The sequence below is a fragment of the Panthera leo genome, chromosome A1 (genome assembly GCF_018350215.1).
Source record: "Panthera leo isolate Ple1 chromosome A1, P.leo_Ple1_pat1.1, whole genome shotgun sequence".
Lineage (NCBI taxonomy): Eukaryota > Metazoa > Chordata > Mammalia > Carnivora > Felidae > Panthera > Panthera leo.
This window is the reverse complement of record NC_056679.1, coordinates 16380101-16400951: the sequence shown is the minus strand read 5'-3', so window position 1 is coordinate 16400951 and position 20851 is coordinate 16380101. Positions and strand designations below refer to the sequence as shown.

At 37.1% G+C, this 20851-nt stretch overlaps 1 protein-coding gene across 2 annotated transcripts in view; it reads left to right on the top strand.

Annotated features, from left to right (window-relative positions):
* The first annotated feature begins 1830 nt into the window (after positions 1-1830).
* Positions 1831-20851, top strand: part of TRPC4 (transient receptor potential cation channel subfamily C member 4) — a 197270-nt gene continuing 178249 nt past the window's right edge. Inside the window, exon 1 of one of the 2 annotated variants that reach the window (XM_042903570.1) lies at positions 1831-1990. The gene's annotated coding sequence lies outside the window, so the exon portion shown is untranslated. Of the gene's footprint in view, positions 1991-3104; positions 3284-20851 lie in introns of those variants that run through there. The other variant, XM_042903497.1, reaches the window with a different exon arrangement.

Sequence of the window (20851 nt, the reverse complement as noted above, 5' to 3'; positions counted from 1 at the left end):
TAATTCCATGATGTATTTAAGCTATGAACTGGCACTGGAGAGAATTCTTTTACTGTTATCATTTCTTGGGTCACTTGTCTCTTGCTAATGTCAAAACAAGAATGCTTTCTTGTTTTTCTGACTAAGGTACTAAAAAGACATTTCCAGTAAGCATATAACATTTTCTTGTAAATTTCTTTGGCTTCGATGAATTGTATTTTAAGTGAATTGCATTTGCAGGTTTGTGGAATGATGCCAAATTCGTGTTTTGAAAATGTAAACAAAAACCACAAACAAACCTTCCTTCTTCTATTGCTGATGACTGTAGTATACACAGTTCACTGTGTTGTTTAAATAGATTTCAAATAATTTCCCCATAATTGCTAATCATTTCAGGAGGAGGCATGAGGTTAGCAATCAATAATCACCTGCAACTGTTGAAAATGAAGTTCCGGGATCAATAGAACATTCTTCTTCCCATGGAAACACAGCCCATTCAGATGGCTTTCCTCACTGTTCTTTTCTGTTTTGTATTTATTGTAGACTCACAGGCACATTACTTATGGAAAAAACAAATTAAGGAAATAGACAAAATGTCACCCACACCATGGCAGAGATGGCATTTGTTATAAAAAACATATCCTAAGAGAGGCAGGAAGGGGTATACTATTTCGTACAGAGGGTAAGATTGCAAAGTAAAGTTCTTAATTTCTAATCAATAGCTGTGTCTTCTCACTGGTCCACTTTCTTTTAAATATATTTTAAAATATATGTTAAAGACATATACTTATCCCAGTGTGTGTAACTCTATTAGGGGTTTATTTTTAAAGACACACTCAAATAGAATATGCAGGATTTTGTTTATCTGGCCAAGATAAAACATTACATCAATAAATGTTAGCCTCACTTTTATTTTCTTAGGCACTAAAACATTTTAATTACTGATGATGAATAGGAAGATGAGTTATTCCTTGAAAAAATACAAAACTATTTACAGTTGCATTGTATAAAACAGACTTACTTTCATATATACTGCCCCCTCCCTTGTTAAATAGAAAGCAGACTTGTATTTATTGTAAAGTTCATTACCACGTCTACAGACAGATGTGTTCTCGAACATGTTATAAAAGCCATCATTTAACATTAAGAAAACTAAAAAAAAAAATTGAAGATGCTAATATATTTTTGTGTTTGAGAGTCAAAAGAGATTCAGGGAAGGAAGGGAATTGTTGTTGTTGTTGTTGTCCCTGTCTTTGTTTTCTGGAGAGATCTTAAAGGAACCTGGTTTGCCTCAGTGTACTTTGGTATTTTTGGAGGGGGATAATCTAGAAGTAATGCTCCTAAAAATTTTGGAGTCGGGTCTGAGCTTGAGATCAACCCAGGAGAAGAGTAGTAAACTAAAGAGAAATTTAGAAATAAGAAAAGTGATTTAAAAGAAAACAACAACAAAAGCAGCATAAACATGACACCAGTGGGTGATCTCTAGCGATATCCTCTTTCCTCATGTAAATCTTCCCAAAAAACTCAACTCAGGTGACCTACAAAGGAAAGGAGGGGGAAAAAGGGGTAACCAAGAAGGGAAATTTAATTTTGCGCGTTGGAGTCTGCCTGTGAGTGCCGGCTTGCCGCCTACCCCCGGCTCCCTTGGGGAATATTCCTCGGGAAGAAACTGGTGCTCCTCTCAGTCTGCCCAGCACCGACTCCCAGAAGGTGTCACATCGCGTGGTTGGGACGGGAAGAAAGGGCTGCCACTCATCTGTTGCACAGCCCGAGGACGGAGCAGGCAGCTGCTGAGATGAGGTCGGGGACCAACAGCTCGCCCCAGGGCTCTCGGAAAATAAAGGAGGTCCGGTAGAAACCGAGGGTCTCAAGGGGATCACCCTCAGCGAAGATTCCGCGCGGACGCCACTCTTGAAATGATCTTACAAATGGACTCTCGAGTCACGGGGCCGTGACCAACCAAGGCTCCGTGAGTCACAAGCTGGGAATCACCACGTCGCATTTACAGCAAGTAAGTTACTGCCAACTTCGCCAGTATATGGCATTTCCTCGCAGCGCTTTGGTCTTATTTTAGTGCGTGAACACCAAAGAGATTGGCCAGGAGATAACTTGCATCCTGAAACCTCAGTGCGCTGATGCGAGCATCTCACACACACACACACACACACACACACACACACGCTCACACTCTCTCCACCTGAAGCCACCGAACCTCGCGCTCCTGGGCTGGTACGTGTTTGGGGTTTTATTCAGTATTTGGAAACTTACTGATCTCCTATGCCTGTTGGAAAGCCCGAGCTGGGTGGGGGTGGATGCAACGCTGCGCCTCGTCATTTATTCCTTGCGACTGTCTGGATCGTTGACACTAGTCGCAAGCCGCATCCTCCTGCTCTTGCAGGGGAAGTCTGACACCTTGAGGACGGGAGTGGGGGTGCCGGGAGCCCAGAGGAGCCGGAGTGGGAGAAGCTTTGAGAGTTCCCGGGTGGGGGTGGGAGTGGGGGTTACTTTCCTCAAGTCTGGCGACCTGCCGCCGGGGTGCTGGTTTAGCGGCTTGGGAGCCGAGCGTCCAGAAGCCGGGTCCTGGCGCGAATCGGAGTCCGGCAGCCCTGCAGAGCCCGCCCAAAGCCTGGAGGTGTGTCTGGCCCGCACCCAGGACCTCAGGCGGCTTCTGGCCACCGGCTTCTCTGGATGACGGCTGGCTTCTGGGGAGTCCGCCTGCCCTGGCTGACCTCAAGGAGTTGGCCAAGGGAGGCGGCGGTCGTTTGGGGGGCTGGGTGGGGGGGGGGGGGCAGCGGAGCCGGGGACCCAGCGTCAGCGCCCGCCCGCGCGCGGGTCCCCTCCACGGCCACACGGAGCGGTGCGTGGGACGCGCATCTTCACCGGCTGTCCCTACCGAGCAGGGTCTGTGCGGACCCTGAGTCAGGCAACCGCCCGGGACGGAGGGCGGGGTTATCTTCCTCGGGGCTCGTCCGCCGTCAGCCGTGGGAACGCTAACTTCGTCCCCAGGGATCGGTGGGGGCGGGGGTGGGCGAAGTTCTCCTCCCCTGGAGCTCACCTCCCCCTCCGGGGCCGCCCCTCCCCCGCCCTCCCATGGCACCGCTCTCAGAGCATCCTCACTCCGCCCAGTTCGGTGCCAGCTGCGTGGGCTCTAGCTTCGTGCGTTTTCCTTGGAATGCTCCAAAACTCGGCAGCGACTAAGGAAATCCCATTGGATTTGGCCGGGCGTGCTCTCCCTGGGCATAGCACCCGCACCGCATGTCCTTGGATCGATCGCTCTTCAGCCAGAAGATTGCCAACTTTGCAGGTAAAGAGGGTGTCGCCTCAGAGCTCCATTTGACCGGAGCTGCACCTCTCCTCCTTTCTGGGATCTCAGTTAAGTTTCTCAAGCTGCCTGGGAAGCCGGCTCCCTCTTGGGAGGCGGACATCCCTGTGGGGGGGTTATGAGTTCAAAAGGCTCCCGCTGCGTGGTTTCTCTTTAAGGCTCCAGACCGGGTTTGTGAAGCTTTCTGTGGTTGACCTGGGCTGAGCGGGAGTTTGGGGATGCTTCTCTGCCTCTCCCGGCACCCAGCTTTAAAGCAGGGGAGAAGACGAGGAGTGAACCCCTGATGTGACTTATATGGTAAACAAAGCGGCTGCAGCCACGCCATGGTGCTGGGGAGGAAGGCTGTTTTTAGCCTTTTATGCGTTTGGGGAAAATGGAGATCTTGGTGGCCCCTGGGCGTATAGAAGTGAGCCCTAGACTCGCTGGCACCCAAACTGGGGGGATGTAGAAAGGAAAGTGATCAATATCCTGTCGATCAATTACACTCTGCGTCATTTTCATTCCGTATCAAGAAACAGAAACACTTTTACCAGTGTGGCTGGACCAAAGCTAAGGATTCCTATTTCGCTTGGCAGCTGAAATTCCAATTAAGCCAATGACCCTGTTTGCTACTTGGGTAAATCACTGAGATTCATAGCACAACTTGTTGTTCCAGCTGTGAACTCAGCTGCCTTTTGTGACTAGAAACTAGAGAATACTAGCAAGGGATGAAGCGTTTGGGAGAGACTGAAAAAAAGGAGCTCTGTCTGTATTCACTATGTTGCATCCACTATGATGCATCCTTGTTCACATGGTTTCTTAGGGAGACCCTTCCCAGTTAAATTCCACAGCTATAAATGCAGCAGGTTGCTTACTGCTTACCGAGTAAGCACCAAGCCAAAGGAGTGGGAGGAGGCAGAAGCAAGGCTTACTTGTTTTATTAAAAAAAATTTTAGAACAGACTTGTAAACTGAAAAAAAAAAAATCTTTCCGGTCTCATATAATTTCTGGCTTTTCGATCATAGTAATCACAACAGAACATATTACAAATTCTTTAAGAAAAATGGTTAACTAGAGGGTTTTTTTAAAAAAAAATAAAACTGAATTAGACAATGAGAGTAAGAAAGTGTGGGTGGATATGTTAAAACATTGAAAGCAACATCTCTGTGTTATGGTTTGCTGTTTAAACTGACATTGCAATACCTACTTCTATTCAGCTGGACAGCATACCAGGAAACATTTCCCCTTAAGTATTTATGACAAAGATTCAAGATATAGGGATAACTAATACTTAGGTATTAGAATCAAAATTCAGGTAAGACATTGTTAAAGAAGCACTTTAAAAACTATATTTGTGAATTAATGCAGTTAAGGCAAATGAGCACATCAGTTAAATGCACTTTATCAAAGTATTTTATGCAGATGATTTGTATTAATAAAGGTTAGTGCAGGTAGAAAAAAAGAAAGCACGTACATTGCCTATGAATAAGAAACCATAGACCTGGAGAGTCTTTCAATAGAGCTCTGATCAGAGCTCAGCTCTTCTGCCAAACTTGCTGTTGTGGAGTGAAGAGCTGAAAGATTTATGCCAAGAAAGTTACCTTCAAAGAGAAACGCTAACAGGTGATGAGACTGATACACAAGAGGTGCTTAATACTGGAGTGAATAAATATAATAAATATATCATTACATCAATAGATAGTTCAAATAAGGCAGGGTGAGATTTATAATTGCAGATTTAGAAAAGTTCTTCCTCTTAAGAACTTAAAGACACACGAACATTCATCAAAGCAGAAAGTAAGCTCTACAGAAGAAACGTCTCTTTAGTAAAACCTTTTGAACGTTAACAATGTTTCTAAAAATCTATGATTTTGAAAAATAAGTTTCCATTTACTTGCTTAATGGTTGTTCTCAAGGATGTATAAAAGGTAAATTAGATTTCCATTATTTATAAGTTTTACAGTTTTGTAATTTTTATGTTATTTTTCTGTTGAAGTTATTCCCAGAGGGTCAGATTAGAATGCACAGAAAAAACTAAGCGAAAATTAAAGTTCTACATGAATTTTATGGCCACTTTGATTATTGAAATGGTAAGAGACCAAACAACTTTTCATATAAGATAACTTTAATTAACTCATACTTTACGTAAATAGGAAATATCAAAAACATTTCTATTATTCTTTCTGATTAGGAAAAATTCAAATATCTTGTATATCTTGTCCTGGACACACATTTTAAACTTTTAAACTTAAAGCCTACTATAAGCATGATAAATTTCCATTGAAGTATAATCATAGCCTTTAGAATATGCTGATTAACCCCACTGCATTAAAAATATTTTTATAAATATGTTGTTGAGAATACTGGCATATTTTTATAACTGCATGTTTAACCGCCAGGATGCTTTGTGGCAATTCAGATTATCAACATTACATTTAGCAGCTAAAAACTGAAATAATCTGTCTTTTCTAATTAATTCATATTTTGTAACAAAAGTGAAGATATGCACACATTTGTTCAGTAGTTAAAATTGTGAATATCAGTGCTCAAAGACATAAAAGATTTTGTAAATGAGGATAGATATACAAAAATTGCTGAACAGTATAGTTAGGACAGTAAAACTGTGGACTGAGTATTTTCTTAGGAAACGCTGAGTCTTTCACTTTTTCAGACAAGCTAGATGATGAGAAATATAATAAACGATTGCATTTTTCTTTCCCAAAATCATTATTGCCAAACGTTTTATGAGATTGGATTCTAATGTGCATCTTTACTTTCTGCACTGTATTGTCTAGACTAAATTGAAGCCAATGCTCTTTGCTTTCTTAATATCTATGGAAAACCTTCCATATGCATATTAGTTATCATTGAAAATGAGATTGAGGAGACAGCTCAAAATGAAAACCTTGTGTTTTCACCTAACTTGTGCCCATCACTTCCCCACCCCAAATTCGCATTAAAACTGGTGAGTTCAACCCTGCTTCCAGTGGCCAGTTGCTTCTTTCTAGTGGTGATGAAAGATCGCTTCAGAACTCTTTCCTGTCCTTATGATTTTGACTTCTAATCCTCCCAGATGCAGTGAGATCTCACTAGGTTGAGAGATTTGAGAATATTTTGATCAGGGATATAATATCATGGCTCTATCTTTTTAATCAGCACAAATATAGACCTGATCCCTGTGAACATTAGTACTGCCAAAACCACTCTATGATGAAAAAATACATTTAGAAAAAGAAGCCATTCGTTCGCGAAAATGAAAATTAAACACACACGCTTTGAAAATGTACCAATTTAAAACTACGTGGTTCTCCAAACTCTCTGGGAAATGAAGTGATCTGTTTAAAATTTTTAAAAATCTCAGTGATTCTTCTGAAAGTTCAGTTTCATTTAGATAGGATATGAAAAAAGAGATAACTGTTTCAGTACTTGATCTGCTCTTGTAACTAAACTATAGATGACATCCCATTAATATTAGGGTATGTTTTGTCTCCTTTTAAAACATGTTTCCTTTGAAAATACAGCAGTGTCATAGAGTAATGGCTTCTTGAGGAGCTGACGATGACACATGGGCAAACTTTTACACATACAATTAGAAATGTTAATTAAAACGTTAATTTAAAAATATGCCTGGATAGCTTTATCTAGCACACTGCATTCTTTTGGAGAAATGACAAGTGCCATGAAATAAATCAGATATGCATTCATTATATTCTGCCTGTAGTTTACTATTATATTTTTTAAATATGTTGGAAAAGTCAACATAAGCAATTTCCTTGAACACATTTCATCAAAATTTAAAACTTACTTAAGACAGAAAACGGGAACTATTACAAACAAAGGTAAGGAGGAAAAAGAGAGAGGGCCAGTATTTATGGGTACTTAATGTATGACAGGCACTATTTTAGGAACTCAAAAAAAAAAAACCTTTTTCTCATGTTTATATTTACATCTACCTTAAAGCTGAAGTATTATTACCACCTTTTGAAGAAGTTGAGAAGACTAAATCTCTAAAAAAAATCACAAAGCTGCTTCATGACAGAGTCAGGATTTGAATCCTTGTCTACTTGATTCTAAAAGTGACACTCTTTTAACTTAATTCTTATGGTTTTTAAAATAAAATTAGCAATCTCTTAACAAGATTCATAACTTCACGGTATTCTTACGACTAATTAGTTCTTTAAGTTTTCAAATGTTTTAATATTGGGACATAAACACCTCCATTATGAGTTGCTCTAACAGTTTTGAAGCAGAGCACGAGATGAGCCACTCACATCAAGCAGGTATTCTCAAAATTATTTCCTTTCTTATTCTTGAATATAAATATGATATATGGAAAGAATAAAAGGGTTATTTTAATGGATAGATTTTAAAGTTATAATTTTTTTTCTTTAAAGGGTCCTTAGATTACAATTTCTAAATAAAAAGTTCTCATTCAAAACTTTAAAACATCTCTAGACTAATAAAACATCTTTGTTTATAGAAAATACAATCATGTTAAGACATGTTAGGTTTATATTGCATTTTACCGATGCTGCATGAAATTTCTAGACAAGTGTTTTTGTCTTAATTTTTTTCTGAAATTTTAATTGCTTCCTTGTTTTTATCACCCCTTGGTATTTAATCAGAGGAGCTCTCATTTATACATCCCAGAAGACATCTATCAGCTGGTAACACATTTTAAGAAATTTGCCACATTTTTTTTTCAAAGATATACCTGTAGTAAAAACCTATGTGATGATGTCTAAAGGCCTATCTTGAATATATGTAATACTATTACAAAAATTGACTTTGAAGTGGTATCCATTCAATAGATATTTGTTGAATATTAGTGAATAATTGAATATTGAGATGAATAAGCTCTTCATCTTTCCATTTTCTGGCAAAACTCCCTCTGTATATAATAAATTTTCCCTTAGTGTCTCCTGTCAAAATGTTTTCCAAGCACTCGAGTCTAGTTCACTATTAACTGTCTCCTTGAAAGTTTCCTTCCTGTCTCCAGGTGTTGCCAGTATAAATACAAGCAAAGTTCTTGCTATATTCTGACTTGCAGGTGGGTAGAGGTCTGTCTCCTGAAGTAGACAGTAAACTCCTTTAAGAAACTCAGAAGATGCTCAAAAAATGTGTTTTTCACTGAATTAGGTGGTCATAAGTATAATGCTTTTGTAATTGAGCATAATTAACTTATTTCACAGTTTCATAATACCATAGTTGGCTCATATTTTGAGCATATTTGTTTATCGAATGATGCCAGTTATAATAATGACATTGCACTTGTCTGATACATGGAGTACCATATTATACCTATGTTACAAAAAAACAAATTCACTGTTATTCAGTGGATATAAGTTCCGGGTCAAATAGTTACTCCATAATGCTCATTTTCACAGGATTTATGTAACCCATTATATTAGTGTGTTTTAGTTTAAAGTGGCACTGTGCCGCAATTCTTAAGGGAAAGTTTTTGTTCCATGATGCTGTAGGAAGTATGGTTGAAGTTGAAAGTATTTCTCAGGAATACCTACTGAACTAAAGAAAGCCAGAGACTTCTCTGGAGTGATTATATTAGGCAAGTCAAGTTGAGACTTCACGTCAAAAACTTGATAAGTACGTGATGCCCAATTGTGAGTGGCAGCTTCTTGCTGAAGCAAAGCTTCTTGCTTTGTGTGTGTGTGTGTGTGTGTGTGTGTGTGTGTGTGTGTGTGTATCTTTTCATTCTACTTCACTGAGAATAAGATTGTTACAAATCAAGGTTTATGAAAAGTGTTCAGATACTCTGATACATTTGTCTTGTATTTTACCTCTAAATGATAGTCAGGAAACTACACAACTATATAAGCTAGAATCCTGTGCCTACCAGGATTACAGTCCATAGCATAATGCATTGTAATTTTCATTTTCACTGAATTAGTATAATTAGTGTTCAGTATATGCTCTTTGAATAGATGAACAGAGTCAATGAATGCATAGATGATTGGTCTGTTGCCAGCAGCTATGTTCAACCTCTGTATTTCAATATGGTGCTCTTTCTAGTAACTGGTTACACACCATTATGAATCCCCAAAACCACAACGGAGGGATGAGAGGGCAGGCATGATACCTACATTGAGTGAAGAATGGAGAATCCATTGTGCTTTATCTATAATCATCCCCATCATTTGTGACAGCATAGGTATCGTTTTCTGTAGAGATCACATTCACGCTGGGTGGGATGAAGCTGCATATCCTGAAGACCACATCGAAGACTACACGGAAGTGAATTCTCTTCTGTGATAGTTGTACTGTGACAAGCATAGTTATCGGGTCTTGTTTAATTGCATCTAGAGTGATACATGTCTATATCTGCATTTAAGCATATACCAGCATTAAAAATCTGTGTTTAATTCATTAATTAAATATAAATTATAAAATTTAAATTATGTAAATAGGGAGGAAGAGAGAGAGAGATCTATGTAAGTAACAAAAAGAGTGAGGGACTGCTTCTGGGTGATAACTCTTAAGATAATGCCCGTAGAGCAATTATCAGAGATAGTGAGATACAATTTGTTAGCAGAGTACAGAGTAGCCCATAAAAAACAAGAGAACTTGTTTGCCAATAGCAGTGTCCCTTTAGAATGGTGAGATGTGTAATGAATGACCTAGAAGGTCATCTAATTCAAAAGTCTTTTTTAAAGCAAGACTTTCAAACCTTAAATTATTTTTTATAATATACTAAATACATATGTAAAATTATATATACACAAATATAGGATGTTTTATTGAGGGCTTATTTAATGCATGAAAATCACTATTCAAAATGCTAAAAATACAGAGACAGATATTTTCCTTTTTCTTTAAGATCTCAAACCAAGGATTCTCATGAACTTCATTATCATATTCCAGTGTCCCATATTATCTTAGAGACATTGTGCCGTTTTATTGTCTCCTGACCTTTTCTTATGGGAATAAAGGACTCACTCAGGAACTACAAATCATACTGAAACAAATTTAATCTATATTTGAAATTAAAAATTAAAAAAAAAAAACAAACCACTGGGTCACTTTGGAAGAAATTCAAATACACCCTCCCTGCCTCAAACTACTGTTTCCTTTAAGAATGGGACCTGGGTCTTTCAGCTATGAATCTACGTTAAATTTCCATGTATAAATTTATGTTAAAGACTGGCACTATTTAAGATGGTGCTTTCCTGTTATATGTAGGTACTACTAAATTACTATTCAAAAACTATGTAATTTATGAGATCAGTTGTTTTCCAAAGTCTTGATGGATTTATGGCCATACATATTATCCAATCCCCTTTGGAGTCAATGAAGCAAACCTAAGAGGAGAAGCCTGTTTTAGAGGTAGAGATATAGTTAGTTGGATCCTCAGCCCTACCTTTTACCTTGATACATAAAAGATCTTGACTCAGGATATTCTTGAAATGGTGGATCCATTCTAGAGTCATCTAGAAGTTCTCAGTATCCACTGTTGGTGTTTCCTAGCAAGCTCCTTTGTCTATAGCTGAGAATGTATTAAAAACTGAGAAAGAGACCATCTTTTACATGGTTTTAAATATTTGGAACAGAGAAAGGGACTGAACTAGCTACATTAATCTTTTTTAAAAACATTTTCTTGTGACCTACATTCCTAGGACTACCCACTCTTTGCCAGAATTTTTGCTTTCTGAGAGTCATCATGTGAAATAATCAGAATGCCTACCTCTAAGCCTCTGAGAAACTCTACAATGAAGGAGAAAGAAATATTTCTAAAGAACACTCAAATTTCAGGGTTATTATTGTTCTGTAGGATGTTAAATAGCTTTGTATCTTAAAAAATAAGATATGCCTCTATGTATGTGCTGAATAAAAAGAAAGTGTTGGCAAAGGGAAAAGACTTATTTGCTTATCTAGTTCATTTTAACCTCACAGCTTAACATTTTGATTTGTAATGTGCAAGCTACTTAGAAAGCTGAACAGCATATTTTCATTTACCACTCCAGCACGTTCTTGGACAAAGTGAACCAGCAAATGATTTTGCCCTTTCATGAATAAAAGAAGGTTTAATGAAAAAACATTTCATTATAGTAGTGCTTATGATGAAGAAATTTTTCCAACATATAAAATATCAACAACTTTACCCTGAAGAATAAAAGCTTATTTCTATTCTGTTGTACTTAGCAGTGAACCAACAAAAGCAGAATTCAAAGCAAAACTTTCTTGTATACTTACATACTTTCTTACTGGTTGTTACACTCTGTGATTGAAAGATTGGGTACAATTAAATATTGGAAAATGCCCCTTTTTAGATTAATAGTTAATAGTAATAATTTTGGGGAACAAAATGCAGACCTGTTTCATGCCATGATACTTTAGCCTCTGATTTCATTTTTTTAGCCTCTGATTTTTTTTTACAACATAGATATTTATGAAGTAAATATAGAGGCAGAGGTCAATCTGATTAAGAAAATGTAAACAAATTGAGTATTTGAAAAAACCCATTGTTGAATAATGTAGATCGATTTGAAACATATAATTTTGATTCATTTCAGTTTACTTAAAGGAAGTTATTTGAAAGCAGAACTACATCCTTACAATGCTCCTGGTCTTAAGATTCAAAGTAAAATCTCATCTATAAAAATATACAAGAATTGTGTGTGAAATATTTAACGTAATTCAAGAGAATCTTCAGCATCTCATAAAACGCATGGGTACTCAATGCATTTTAGAAGTGTTTTAGGGTCTACCAGAATTTATTTTTATTATTTTAATCAAAATGAAATGGATATACAAGTACATCAAAAGGTTTCATATACCATTTGGTTCAATTCCAGTGCAACATTCAATAATACTTACTGTTTGCCCTCCATCAACCCTCTCCCCACAGACAGGCATCTTGTTTGAGACTGCACCCTCATGGACAGGAGCCTTGTGACAGGAGTTACTACATATAAATTCACATTCCCTGCTGCCTCAAACAGACCAGGGTGCCTCCATATGTAGTTGGCAAGTACAATGTACATTTATTTTTCTGAACATTTACAAAATTGTGGTAAGATCCTTGTTCGTGGTTGAATTATGACTTATGAAAAAATGCCATTAATAGTTTTTTTTCTTTTTATTTAAGTTAGAGATAGAAGTTTCTTCCTAATATATTTAAGAAAATTTAATATCAAGAGAGATTCAAGCAAAAGATTTGAAGGAAGGAGATTTCATATTGTCACATTCTCCCTTGATCCATAGGGGTGGGATTTAATCTATTGTGTTTAATAAAAATGAGTAATTGTATTCTCTGCTCTGTTTTAAGGAGAAAATCATTACATAGGTGGTGCTGGGTATTTTTAGCCATTTTTGTGTTTTACATTAAGAGGAATGCTCACTATAATCATAAGAATAAATATTAAAAATATTTACTATATGAATATTTTCAAATGTCTAAAACAGCAAAATACTTAAGACATGTTACTGATTTATTAATCATAGCTAATCATTTTTTTAAATTTTTTATTTATTTGGAGAAAGAGAGAGAGAGCACCAGCAGGAGGGGAAGAGAGAGAGGGAGACAGAATTGCAAGCAGGCTCCACACAGCCAGTGCAGAGCCCATTTGGGGCTCAGTCTTATAAACGGTGAGACCATGACCTGAGTGGAAATCAGTACCTGAACGTTTAACCAACTGAGCCACTCAGGTGCCCTAGTAGCTAATCATTTATTTAAAATATATATATAGGATTTTAATTTTAATTCCTGTAACAAATACTTTTAGTTTATTTTCCTAAATTTTTTAGCAGTACTTTGAAAACGTTTGTAAATTATTTGAAATGTAAGGCCAAGCACTACAAAATATTTACCTGACTTTTGATGAACTAATATTCTCTTTATTTCTTACCCTAGAGCATGTTGAAATAAATTTGAGGGATGGTGTATTTATTTAAAAAAAAATAAAATTTTACACATACTGAGACACATGCATTTACAGGCTGGACAGGCTGAGCTGGATAAATTTAATTTTCTATTCTTTTGAAGAACAATTATAAATCTGTTTTATTTTATATTTTAGTTTTCCTTTTTCTTTTTGTAATTGCATATACCATACCTGCTACTTTTAGATGCCCTCTGTTCCTTCTTGTGACCCCATTCTTCTACAGCAACCACGAGTTCTCATTAGCATGTTTAGCATGGATATGGTGGCAGTGAATTTTTTCAGTTTTTGTTTGGTTGAACGTGTTTTCATTTTCACCTCACTTTTAAAGCTATTTTCATTTGTCAGAGTATTCTAGATTGGAAATTATTTTCTTTTGGTATTTTAAATATGCCACCCAATTGACTTTTGACTTCCATCGTTTCTGTTGAGAAGTCAGCCATCAGTCTGATTGGTGTTCTGCTGAGAACAGTGTTCTTTATTTCCACTGCTTTTAAGTTTTCACTTAGTCTTCTGTGTTTGTAGTTTTACAATAATGTACTTACATGAACTCTTTGGATTTCCACTGCTTGACATCTGGAGCATTTCTCTTAAATGGCTTTATATCTTTCATCAGTATTGGAAAATTCTCAGTCATTATCACTTCAGATATAGTTTTGCACTTTCCTTTCTTTTCCCTTAAGGCCTCCAATTACACGGTTTTACCTTTTTACTCTGTCATCTAGCTAGCAGTCTTTTAGTTCTTCTTATAATGTGTTTTCCATCCATTTTTGCTTTCTGTGCTATAAACTGGGTATTTTATATAGCCTTATTTTCCTATCCACGAATCCTCTTTTTTGTTTTTATTATCTCCTATCTGTTGTTAAACTCATTAATTAAATTATTAATTTCAATTATTGCATTTTTCACTTTCAGTATTTTAATTTGATTCTTTTTTTACAGATTTTAGATCCCTCAAAAAACTTTCCATTTTTCTATATCACTCCTGAATATTGTTAAAGAACACATTTAGTTTAAATTCTGAGGCTAATGATGCCAATAACAAGGCTATGTGTTGGTCTGTTTCTCTTAATTTTTTACTAGGATGCTTCACAGTTTTTTTATATAGAAGTGGAAAATGTGTCTCAAAAATTATAGAAAAAAATTATAGAAACTTTGCCATCCAAAGCTTTGCCTCTCTCAAAGAGGATATACCCTAACCTCTGGCAGGCACCTAGGATTAGAATAGACATCTTAATCAAATCACAAGCCGAGCAGATTAGAGGCTAATTTTCAGACTTTGCAAGACTCTATGAGTCCCTGTTTGACCCCAACAATATGTTATAGGGCCCCAGGGTCTGAGAACCTTGGCTATTTAATAAAACTACTTCTCATTTCAGGTTCCAAAATATGAATTTTGCCTTTGGATTTTTGTGAAATTGATGAACACTTTGCTCTAATTTTCAGCAGCTTTCAGATAAACGTAGTGCTTATTTTCTTACGACGCTTAACATTTGAATGAATGCCTTGAGAAGAGTTACCGAACATGACGCTCGCTTCCATCTGTCTTCCTTTTTGCCGGGACATAGGCACCTTGTACTCTGGCTGCCTTGGCAAATGCTTTGAGGGGAAATATGGTTTGTGGAAGGTCAACTCACCTCTCTATGGTTTCTCTCGCTCTGGGATCTTGGCTCTCAAGTCCTAGTTAGGCCTGCAGACAGAGGTTTGTTTATTTGTTTGTTTGTATTTACCCAGCTTTTCTAAATGGTATCAGAAGAAATGCTAATCCACTACTTGCCATCCCATCACAGTTAGAGACACGAGTCTTTTATATTTTGACTTCACTGGTGAAAAGTTTAGTCAAAATGTTTAAAAGAAAGAAACTATACTCACAGCATAGTATAGATGTATAATTTTACCCATATAGGGATTGAATCAGCAACTGCAAAAGAGTTCTGGAGTTTTTGGCCTATTTTATTTATTTATTTATTTATTTATTTATGCAAAAGTAATATTATTCTTACAGAATTAGCAAGTCTTTGACATTAGCAACTAAACAACCATCTAAAGTATTTTATATAAAATAATAAATTCTAGGGGCGCCTGGGTGGCTCAGTCGGTTGAGTGTCCGACATCGGCTCAGGTCATGATCTCGCGGTTTGTGACTTTGAGCCCCGCGTCGGGCTCTGTGCTGACAGCTGGGAGCCTGCTTCGGATTCTGTGTCTCCTTCTCTCTCTGCCCCTCCCCCACTTGTGCTCTGTCTCTGTCTATCAAAAATAAATAAAATATTAAAAACAATGTTTTTAATAAAATAAAATAATAAATTCTAAATAAATTGATCTGGCACAAAATCAATTATAATCAAATTCCAGTTAATAGCTCTTTCTTACTGAATGATAAACACATTACTAACTGAACTAAAAGAGGCACTATAATACAGTAGCAATTTGACCTCTTCGCACTGAGGTGAGATTTTTTTTAAGACCTGTGGTTTTTTTAAGTCATGTTCATTTCTCCCACTCGAAGTCCATTATAAAAATGCTATTGCTCACTGGTGTTTGTGTTATAGTTATAACTGTTACTGTTAAAATTACCTAAGCCTGGTTTCTGCAGATGTACTAGGTTACTATATTACATCAGATCATATAACTTGACATCATCCAAACCTGCTTATGAGACGTTATCTCTGATTTTATCACCAATATCATTGCAGCATATGATTCATATATCTATCTGCTAGTTGTTTTCATTTGCTCCAAATCAGACCTTGCTTACCCTGAGATGTGCATCATTTGTCTTTTTTTAAACACCATTGTAATTTTAATCTGTGATAAAGAGATGGAGTAGATGAGGGAATGCTGAATTCCCATTATAGACTTGACCACGATTGGATACCAACACAACATGGTGTCAGCTCTGGGCTGACAAAAGTTGTCAGTGCTCAATTTTGGGGGGCTGGAAAATCTAAGCCTTTTTTTCACAGCCTCTTCTACTTTAATATTGGCTTTAAATATAAGGAGGAGCCCCTGATGGATGGCCTGCATAAAGGTTTGCTCAGAAAATAGTGAGAAGTTAGACCAAATTCTAGACTCAGTACTGGTCAGTTGTGTCTCAGAAGGGAGGTCTGCATTTGTCCTTTGGGGTGACATTCCTAATTCGTCCCTCAACCCTAAATCTCATGCCATGGTCCTCAACACTACATCTTCCACCATTGAAAGGAGTTCATCTTATGGTCAACAGCAGATACACTGTCTTTGAGCTTTGGGAGAACCCACCTTAAAGCCAGGCATATCTTCCAGTGGAGCATCTTGGCCACCAACCCTCAGATTCATCCAAGTTGTTATGGGTATCAATGCTTATTCCTTTTTTTCCCCTTAGTGTTCCTTAGTGTGAATGAAACACGATTTTCTTACCATTGGGATGACAACATGGACAAGCTGAAAGGTATAATGATCTGGGATCTCACTTTTCCACTGCACTTTTCCACTGAACTACTGAGCCTGCACAGATGCACACCCAGTCTCCTAGCCAGGAAGCCCATGGATTTCACATACCAGGCAGTGGACAGCAGTGGGACTTCAGACAAGATGCTGGGGGATATTACTTACTTCTAGAGGGAAGTAACCAAGCTTCCCCCAAAAGTTTTAGGGTACCATTTGGAGGACTTTGGGTCTATAACTCAAGACAGTCCTTAAGGAAAGAGCAGATGTTGGGAGTCTCACAAACTTGACTCAGAGGAACATCTCATTTCTATGTCACAGACCTATAAGAAGCAAATACTCTAGTTCTTAATTCTTCTTGACTTGAGTATGTCCTCTTCTCCACACATAGCATAGATTTGCTAGAAAATCATCATTCCACTTTTCTCTTATTTGTACTACTGACTAACAACACCTTCTCACAGTCCTCCTTGATCTGTTTGAAGGCTATTTTGGAAATGACTTCAGTAACCTTTCAATCATCTCTTAACTGGATCTATTTTTCCCCAAATGATGGGATAGGGGTTAAGGTGTGATGTTGGAGGGGCCTACTATGCTTATTGTATTTTTAGTGGTGCTCTCAAGGCCCATCTACCTCTTGACATGCCCTCTACTAAGACCATGTGTTCTATAGGCAACCAGAATGGTGTGGACAAGGAAGAAATTGTCTATTATCTTTACATACCATAATCGTCCATAGATTCTGCTGTGTATAAAGATTTGTAGTTTGTACATTAAAGATTTTCCATATAAGTTTTTGAGAACCAAAAAATGTATACTGTACATATTTTTCTTTGTAAACATCAATTTCAAGCACAACACAACACAATTTTGTAACTACCTAATGTCAAACCCTCAATACTGTACTCCTCTTTGAGCCCTTAAGTCGATGAGATTTTAACCCTACTGGGTTCAATTTTCTTGAGTGTTTCCTGAAGAGCCACACACCTCATATAATTTTTCTTTGCATCTTTTTCTCATCTCTTGTGATTCTGCATTGGAGCTTAATGTCACAATGCAATCTCCAAAATACACAATTATCATGTTAAGTGGCTAGCTGGTTTTTAATGATTCTGAGATTTCAACCAGGTAAGAGTGTGGGAAGTGTAAGATGCTCTCCTAGTGGCTAGAATGAAGTTTTACAACTTTCTTCTGAAAATAATAGCAAATTAACATGGGTTAACAGTTAATGAGTAATTAGTCTGTGGCAGGCCCTGGGCTGATTGGTTTACTTACATTGTCTTATTTTATTAGCCTCATAAGAACTTTCATGATCTCCATTTTACAGATACAGAAACTCAAGACCTAGAATGGGTAAAACAGCCTTTCCAAGTCACGTAATTAGTATGTGATATAGCCTTGAATTAAACCCAAACCCAACAAATTCCAAAACCAACTCTTTCAACAATTACACTGTAAAGCAAGTTTGAAATCTCAGGCATTTTCTCAGCATACCCCTGTAAATTACTAAGCAGCTTCTAGTTTTTCTTGTTTTTTGGTCTTAACACACATGACGCCATGTTTTCAAGGCTTTTAAGGTTTTATAGTACTTGCTAAGGTACTGATTTTTAAGGACTGGTTTTAAATCCAATTGCACAATGCCTAAAGAGACACAGTGTCCTTATTCCTTCATTTTCATTTCTTTCCCTTATTTATCAATGTCAGTTTCAGGAAGAATCACCAAATTTTTATCTTCCTTCTCTTTTTCAAGGATATTTTAAATATTATTGTTATAAGGTCTGCTTCTTGATTTATATTTTTACTTTTTTTTTTACAGACACCATCTCTAACCCCTAGAAACCATTCATTTTTTTCCATCACTATAATTTGTCTCTTGAGAATGTAATATAATTGAAATCATACAATACTTGACTTTTTGAGATGGGATTCTTTCACTCAAGATAATGCCCTTGAGATTCATACAAGTTGTTGTGTGTATCAATAGTTTGTTCTTTTTTATTGATGGGTAGTATTCCACAGTGTGGATGAACCACACAATTTTAACCATCCACCACCCACTGCAGGACATCTGGGTTGTGTCCGTTTTTGTCATTACCAATAATGCTGCTGGAAACTTCTGTGTATGCATTTTTGCGTGAATATAAGTGTTCATTTATCTAGGAAATGTGTCCAGAATGTAATTGTTGAGTCATGTGATAGTTGCACGTTTAGTTTTTTAAAAAACTGCTAAACTATTTTTTAGAGTGACTATACCACTTTACATTCTTACCAACAAGGTATGAATGATCTAGTTTTTCCATATCCTTACCAGATAAGGGTGTGGAAACATAGGATAAAGTTGCATCCTTACCTTGGTGCCATTACTATTTTTTGTTTCAGTCATTCCTCTGGTAGTGACTTCTCATTGCGGTATTAATTTGAATTTCTCTAGTGACTAATGATGTTAAACCTCTTCTCATGTGCTTACTTGCATCTGTATGTTGTTTTCGGTGGAGTATCTCTCCACGTCTTTTTCATATTACCTGATGTTTTTTCTTTTTGTTTTTGTTTTCAGTGTTGAACTTTGAGAGTTCTGTGTATATTTAAATGCTAGTCATTCATCAGATATGCTTTGCCAGTATTTTAAGTCTGTAGCTTGTCATGTCATCTTCTTGACATTTGCTTTGCAAATGTTCTAATTTTTTTTTCTTTTCAATTTTTTATTTAAATTCTAGTTGGTTAATATATGGTGCAAAATTGGTTTCAGGTATACAGTTCAGTGATTCATCATTTACATACAACACCCAGTGCTCATCATAACAAGTGCCCTCCTTAGTACTCTTCACCCCTCTAGCCCATCCTCTACCCACCTCCCTCCATCAATCCTCAGTTTGTTCTCTGTCTTTAAGAGTCTCTCATGGTTTGTTTCTCTTTCTCTTTTTCTCCCCTCCCTTATGTCTATTTTGTTTCTTAAATTCCACATATGAGCAAGATCATATGGTATTTGTCTTTCTCTGACTGACTTATTTTGCCTAGCATAATACATTCTAGCTCCATCCATGTTGTTGCAAATGGCAAGATATATTCCATGGTATATCATCTATATCTATATCTATATATCTATATCTATATCCATATCTATATCTATATCTATATCTATATCTATATCTATATCTATATCATCTATCTATCTATCTATCTATCTATCTATCTATCGCATCCTCTTCTTCCTTCATCAGTACTAACATTTGGGCCTTTCCATAGTTTGACTCTTGTTGGTAGTGCTGCTGTAAACATTGGAGTGCATGTGCCCCTTCAATTCAGCATTTTTGTATCCTGTAGGTAAATACCTAGTAGTGCAATTGCTAGATTGTAGGTTCTATTTTTAACTTTTTGAGGACCCTCCATACTCTTCCCCAGAGTGCCTGCACCAGTTTGCATTCCTACCAGCAGTTCAAGAGGGTTCCCCTTTTTCCACATCCTTGCCAACATCTGTTGTTTCTTGTGTTGTTAATTTTAGTCATTCTGACAAGTGTGAGGTGATATCTCTTCATGGTTTTGATATGTATTTCCCTGATGATGAGTGATGTTGAGCATCTTTTCATGTGTCTGTTGGCCATCTGGGAGTCCTCTTTGTAAAAGTGTCTATTCATATCTTCTGCCCATTTCTTCACTGGGTTATTTGTTTTTTGGGTGTTGAGTCTGATAAGTTCTTTACAGATTTTGGATACTAACCCTTTATCTGATATGTCATTTGCAAACATCTTCTCCCATTCCGTCGGTTGCCTTTTAGTCTTGTTGATTGTTTCCTTCACTGTGCAGAAGTTTTTATTTTGATGAAGTCCTAATAGTTCATTTTTGCTTTTGTTTCCCTTGCCTCTGGAGACAAGTCTCATAAGAAGTTGCTCCTGCAAGGTCAGAGAGGTTGCTGCCTGTGTTCTCCTTTAGGATTTTGATGGTTTCCTGTTCCAAATTTAGGTCTTTCACCCATTTTGAATTGTTTTTGTGTATGGTGTAAGAACATGGTGCAGTTTCATTCTTCTGCATGTTGCTGTCAAGTATTCCAACACCATTTGTTGAAGAGACTGTCTTTTTTCCATTGGATATTCTTTCCTGCTTTGTCAAAGATTAGTTGACTGTATAGTTGTGGGACTATTTCTGGGTTTTCTATTCTGTTCCATTGATCTATGTGTCTGTTTTTGTGCAAGTACCGTACTATATTGATGACCAGAGCTTTATAATATAGCTTGCAATCTAGAATCATGATGCCTCCAGT